The sequence below is a fragment of the Myotis davidii genome, unplaced genomic scaffold, assembly GCF_000327345.1.
Source record: "Myotis davidii unplaced genomic scaffold, ASM32734v1 scaffold286, whole genome shotgun sequence".
NCBI lineage: Eukaryota > Metazoa > Chordata > Mammalia > Chiroptera > Vespertilionidae > Myotis > Myotis davidii.
The window spans coordinates 15,340-22,122 of record NW_006297577.1 but is presented as its reverse complement, the minus strand read 5'-3'; the positions used below and the strand labels follow the sequence as shown (position 1 = coordinate 22,122).

Here is a 6,783-nt window from a genome sequence, read left to right as displayed (position 1 = left end):
GGAACTCATACATCTTAACAAAAAGAAAATAAACAGTCCAGTCAAAAATGGGCAAAGGACTTAAATAGTGAATTTTCAAAAGGGGACATACAGAAGTCCAAGAGACTTATGAAAACATGCTCTAAGTTACTAATCATCTGAGAGATGCAAATCAAAACAACGAGATACCATCTCATACATGTCAGAATGGTTATCATCAACAAATCAACAAATGATAAGTGCTGGTCAGGGTGTGGAGAAAAAGGAACCCTCATGCAGTGCTGGTGGGAATTCAGGCTGATGCAGCCACTGTGGAAAACAGTATGGAGTTTGCTCAAAAAATTAAAAAAGGATGAATGGAAATCTTGGGTTCCCTCTCTCTCTGACCTCCCTCTCTTTCCTCCTCCCCTCCCCCCCTCAAAAAAATGGAACTCCCATTTGATTCAGTAATCCCACTTCTAGGAATATATCCCAAGAAACTAGAAACACCAATCAGAAAGGATATATGCACCCCTATGTTCATAGCAGCACAATTTACAATAGCTAAGATTTGGAAACAGCCTAAGTGCCCATTAGCAGATTAGTGGATTAAAAAACTGTGGTATATCTACACAATGGAATGGTAAGCTGTTTTAAAAAAGAAAGAACTCTTACCATTTGCAACAGCATGGATGGACCAGGAGAGCATTATGCTAAGCAAAATAAGCCAGTCAGAGAAAGAGAAATATGACATGATCTCTCATTTGTGGAATATAATGAACAACATAAACTGATGAACAAATGATACCGAGACAGAGAAGCATCAAATAGACCCTCAAACTTCAGTTGGAAGGAGGGGGTAGGGGGTAAGAGATCAAGCAAAAGACTTGTATGCATGCATATCAGCATAACTATTAGACCCAGACACTAGGGGGGTGAGGGCATGTGCTTGGGAGTGGGGGTGGATGCGGGGAGGTCAATGGGGGAGGGGGCTGGAAACATATGTAATACTATATGTAATATTTTAAACAAGAGAAAAAAATTCAGGAAGCACATAGAGTCCCAATCAAGATGAACTGAAAAAGACCCACGCCTAGACACATCAAAATTAAACTTGTAAATGGTAAAGACAAAGAAAGAATCTTAAAGTAGCAACAGAAAGACAGAAAGTTGCCTACAAGGGATCTCCCATTAGACTTCCAGTGATTTCTCAATAGAAATACCTCAGGCCAGAAGGTTGTGGCATAAACCACACAAAATAATGAAAAGCAAAAGACTGAACCCAACACTGCCTTGTTGTATACGTAACAAGGCTATCATTTAAAATTGAAGGTGAAATAAAGAGCTTCTCAGACAAAAAAGGCTAAAGGAATTTATTACTGCCCAATCAGCATTGCAAGAAATGCTAAACTGGTGTAAGAGGAAGAGATAGAAAGAAAGAGAGGAACAAATGCATAAAGAATAAATATGGCTATGATTGGTTTGGCTCAGTGGATAGAGAGTCAGGCCTCTGACTGAAGGGTCCAGGTTTGATTCTGGTCAAGGGCATGTACCTTGGTTGTGGGCTTGATCCCCGGTAGGGGGCATGCAGGGGGCAGCTCATCAATGTTTCTCTCTCATTGATGTTTCTGACTCTCTATCCCTCTCCCTTCCTCTCTGTAAAATATTAATAAAAATATCTTTTAAAAAATTAAAATGTAAAGAGCTTACATTTAAGGTTACTATTGAGAGATACAATAAATAAGTACTTCTCATGTGGCTGGAGTGTCTCAGTGGTTGATCGTCAACCTATGAACCAAGAGGTCATGGTTGGATGCCCAGTTAGGTCACGTGCCGAATTGTGGGCTAGATCTCCAGTAGGGGGCATCGAGGGAGCAGCCAATCAATGGTTCTCTATCATCATTGATGTTTCTATCTTTCTCTCCCTCTTTCTTCCTCTCTGAAACCAATAAAAATATTTTTAAAAATAATAGTAAGTACCTTTCAATAGTAACCTTAAATAAAGGGCTTAAATGCTCCAATCAAAACACATAGGGTAGCTGAATGTATAAGAAAACATGGCCCATATATATGCTGTCTATAAGACATTCACTATGAACAAAGGCTTACACAGGATGAAAGTGAAAGGATGGAAAAATTTTTTGATGCAAGCGGAAATGAAAAGAAAAAGCTGGGTAGCAATACTCATATCTAACAAAATAGACTTCAAAATGAAGGCCATAAGAGACAATGAAGATCACTACATAATACTAAAGAGATCAAACCACAATAGGGTACAACCTTGGTAAACATATATGTACCTAATAAAGGAGCATGCAAATATATTAAAAAAACTTCTAGAGGACTTTAAGGAAAAGATCAACAACAATACAATAAAATTGGGGGAACTTAACACCCCACTGACATCACTGGATAGAGCTTCTAGATAAACACCAACAAGGAAACAGTGATCCTAAATGACATAATAGATCAGATGGAATTAATTGACAGTTAGAGAACATTCCACTCCATGTCTATAGAATACACATTCTTCTCAAGTGCATATGGGTCATTCTCAAAGACAAACCACATGTTAGGACACAAACAAAGTCTCTAAAAATTCAGGAAGAATGAAATCATATCAAGAATCTTCTCAAATTACAATGGCATGAAACTGGAAATCAACTACAATAAAAACACTTAAAAAATTCAAACACACAAAAGCTAAATAGCAAGCTATTAAACAATGCATGGGTTACCAATGAGATCAAGGAAGACATCAAAAGCTTCCTGAAACAAATGAAAATAAACACACAACAATCCCAAATCTATGGGACGCAACAAAAGCAGTCCTGAGAGGGAAGTTCATAGCACTACAGGCCTACCTAAAAAAAAACAAAAAAAAACAAGAAAAATTTCTAATAAATTATCTAACCCTAAAATATAAAGAATTAGAAAGAGAACAACAAGGATAGCCCAAAGTAGAAGGAAGGAAATAATAAAGATCAGAGTGGAAATAAATAACATAGAGACAAAAAGAACAATACAAAAAATCAATGAAACCAAAAACTGGTTCTTTGAAGAGGTAAATAACATTGATGAACCTTTAGCCAGACTCATAAAGAAACAAAGAGAGAGGACCCAAATGAATAAAATTAAAACTGAAAGAGGTGAAGTAACAATTGATACCACAGAAATTCAAAGGATTGTAAGAAAATACTATGAACAGCTATATGCCAAAAAGCTGGGCAACCTGGACAAAATGGACAAATTCCTAGAAAAATACAATCTTCCAGAACTAAATCAGGAATAAGCAGAAAACCTAAATAGGCCAATAATAACTGATAAAATTGAAGCATTAATTAAAAAACTCTCAGCAAACAAAAGCCCTGGGCCAGGCAGCTTCCCAGTGGAGTTTTACCAAACATTCAAAAAACAAACAAACAAAAACTAACATCTATCCTCTTCAAATTATTCCAAAAAATCCAAGAGGAAGGAATACTTCCAAGCTCTCTGTATAAGGCCAGCATTACTCTAATACCAAAACCAGACAGAGACACTACAAAGAAATAGAATATCCTAGATAAACATGAATGCTAAAATCTTCAACAAAGTATTAGCAAATGAGATCCAGCAATATATTAAAAGATCAGACACCATGACCAAGTGGGATTTATTCCACAGATTCAAAACTAGTACAATATTTGCCAATTAATACATTTGATACATCATATAAACAAATTGAAAGACAAAAAATCATCTGATCATATCAATTGACAGAGAAAAAGCATTCAACAAAACCCAACACCCTTTTTTGATAAAAACTGTCAGCAAAGTAGAAATAGAGAGATCATTCCTCAACATAATAAAGGCTATATATGACAAACCTACAGCCAACATCATACTGAATGGGTAAAAACAAAAACCATTTCCCCTAAGAACAGGAACAAGACAGGGATGTCTGCTTTCACCACTCTTATTCAACACTAGAGGCCCGATGCATGAAAATTCATGCAAGAGTAGGCCTTCCTTCCCCTGGCTGCCAGCACTGGCTTCCCTCTGGCACTCGGGACCCATGTGGCTTCCCTCCAGCCACCAGCAAGACACCCGGGACCCGGGTGGCTTCTCTCCACCTAAGCCGGCAGTCGGACATCCTTAGTGCTGCTGCAGAGGCAGGAGAGGCTCCCACCACCACCTCTGTGCTCATCAGCAGTTAGCCCAGCTTCTGGATGAGCAGTGCTCCCTCTGCATTGAGCGTCTGCCCCTGGTGGTCAGTGCACGTCATAGTGATTGGTTGTTCTACCATCAGGCCGAATCTGGCTCTCTGACATCCCCCGAGGGGTCCCAGATTGTGAGAGGGTGCAAGCCAGGCTGAGGTACTGCACCAGTGCACAATCGGGGCTGGGGAGGGATGCAGGAGGTTGGTCAGCCAGGCAGGGACCACGGGAGGGCTCCAGGGTGTGTCCAGCCCATCTCGCTCAGTCCCAATCAGCCGGACCCCAGCAGCAAGCTAACCTACCACTTGGATCATCTGCCCCCTGGTGGTCAGTGCACATCATAGCAAGTGGTTGAGCAGCCTTAGCATATCATTATCAAATTATGCTTTGATTGGTTAAATAGCCAACCGGATGACTGGACACAGCATATTAGGCTTTTATTATCCTACTAGAGGCCCAGTGCAGAAAAATGTGTGCACTCAGGGGGGTCCCTTAGCCCAGTCTGTGCCCTCTCGCAGTCTGGGACCCCTCAGGGGATGTCCACCTGCTGGCTTAGGCCCACTCCCTGGGAGAATGGGCCTAAGCTGGCAGACAGACATCCCTCTGGCAGCTTGGGAGCCCTTGGGGCAGCGGTTCTCAACCTCTGGGTCATGACCCCTTTGGGGGTCGAATGACCCTTTCACAGGGGTCACCTAAGACCATTGGAAAACACATATTTTGGATGGTCTTAGGAACCAAGACACCGCTCCTCTATCCGTCTCCAGGCAGGTCCGCCCACATGCAAATACAGATGTATGTGACAGGGTTGGCGCCATAATGTACTTATTCAGATCAGGCACACATGTGTAGAGAGCAGCTACTGTATTGGAGGTTAAACACTTCATGAATTATAATTACTGGGTAAATGTAAAATCATGTACTGTAAAATCATCAACTACTGCAAAAAAAAATATCTGTACCATGGGAACTTAATCTGGATGCTGATTGGTCTTTTAATATTCAGCTGTGGTCGATGTGAATACTGCCCCCTTGTGATAGTAACAGGTATGTAAAAAAAAAACAACACAGAGAATGGTAAATCATAGGAAACTTTAATGAACTGTATTGACTGAACTGTGCCATGTATCATCTTTTGTATTATTAAAGCTATTATTATATATTATTTTCATAAACAAACCATCCCATGACAATGGATCGTGTAGAGAAGAACGTTAAGAAAAGAAAATATAGTGAGGATTTTTTACAGTATGGTTTTACCTCAATAATTATAGCAGGAATTGAGAAACCACAATGTGTTATTTGTTGTGAAGTTCTATCAGCTGAATCTATGAAGCCGAACAAACTAAAACGCCATTTTGATAGCAAGCATCAAAGCTTTTCCAACAAGGATACAAACTATTTTAGAAGCAAAGCTGATGGACTCAAGAAAACCAGACTTGACACTGGTGGTAAGTACCACAAACAAAACGTAGCAGCCATTGAAGCTTCATATTTGGTGGCACTCAGAATCGCCAGAACTATGAAACCTCACATCATTTCTGAGGATCTACTGTTGCCAGCAGCCAAAGACATTGTTCGAGTTATGATTGGAGATGTGAGCTCTTTGGAAATAGTTTGTGGTGTTTGCAAAGATGGTGCTCCAACTATGCTAGGATGTCGATCTCGATTTCAATATTTGGTACTGAATGAGTCACTAAAAGTCATCAGAACTCACTGTATGATTCATCGGCAAATATTAGCAATGAATATGCTGCCACAAGAGTTACAAGAAGTGCCGAAACCGGTTTGGCTCAGTGGATAGAGCGTCAGCCTGCGGACTCAAGGGTCCCGGGTTCGATTACAGTCAAGGGCATGTACCTGGATTGCAGGCACATCCCCAGTGGGAGATGTGCAGGAGGCAGCTGATCGATGTTTCTCTCTCATCGATGTTACTAACTCTCTATCTCTCTCCCTTCCTCTCTGTAAAAAACCAATAAAATATTTTTTTAAAAAAAAACAGTTACAAGAAGTAATGAAAGCGTCATAAATTGTGTCAATTTTGTAAAAGTGAGCACTTTAAACAGTCGACTGTTTTTGCAACTGTGCAACGAGTTGGATGCGCCAAACAATGCTCTGCTATTTCACACTGAAGTGAGATGGTTGTCGAGAGGAAAAATTTTAAAATGTGTTTTTGAGCTTTGTGATGAACTCAAACGTTTTTTAATCAGAAAGCAAGACTGCAGTTCAAAGCACTTTTCAGCAATAAAAGTGAACTGCAGAAAATAGCTTACTTGGTTGACATCTTTGCCATCTTGAATGAGTTAAATTTATCACTGCAAGGACCAAATGCAACATGCCTCGATTTGTCTGAAAAGATCCGATATTCCAAATGAAACTTCAGCTTTGGCCAAAAAAATTGGGTGAACATAAAATTTATATGTTGCCTACCTTATCTGCTTTCTTTGAGGAACATGACATTGAACCAGACAAAAGGATTATGATGATAATTTCTGTGAAAGAACACTTGCACATGCTTGCAAACGAAATTTCATCATACTTTCTAAATCTACCTGACACCTCATTTGCACTTGCCAGAAGCCCATTCACAGTCAAAGTTGAATATGTTCCTGAGACAGCACAAGAGGAGTTC

General features: G+C 39.9%; 1 long non-coding RNA gene across 1 annotated transcript in view; it reads right to left on the bottom strand.

Annotated features, from left to right (window-relative positions):
* The window catches only part of LOC102774904, a 12,362-nt gene extending 6,633 nt beyond the window's left edge, over positions 1 to 5,729 (bottom strand). The window contains exons 1-2 of the long non-coding RNA XR_436162.2: positions 5,328 to 5,729; positions 1,050 to 1,051 (exon numbers count right to left, since the gene is read on the bottom strand). This is a non-coding gene — a long non-coding RNA (uncharacterized LOC102774904). The remainder of the gene's footprint in view (positions 1 to 1,049; positions 1,052 to 5,327) is intronic.
* Positions 5,730 to 6,783: the final 1,054 nt, after the last annotated feature.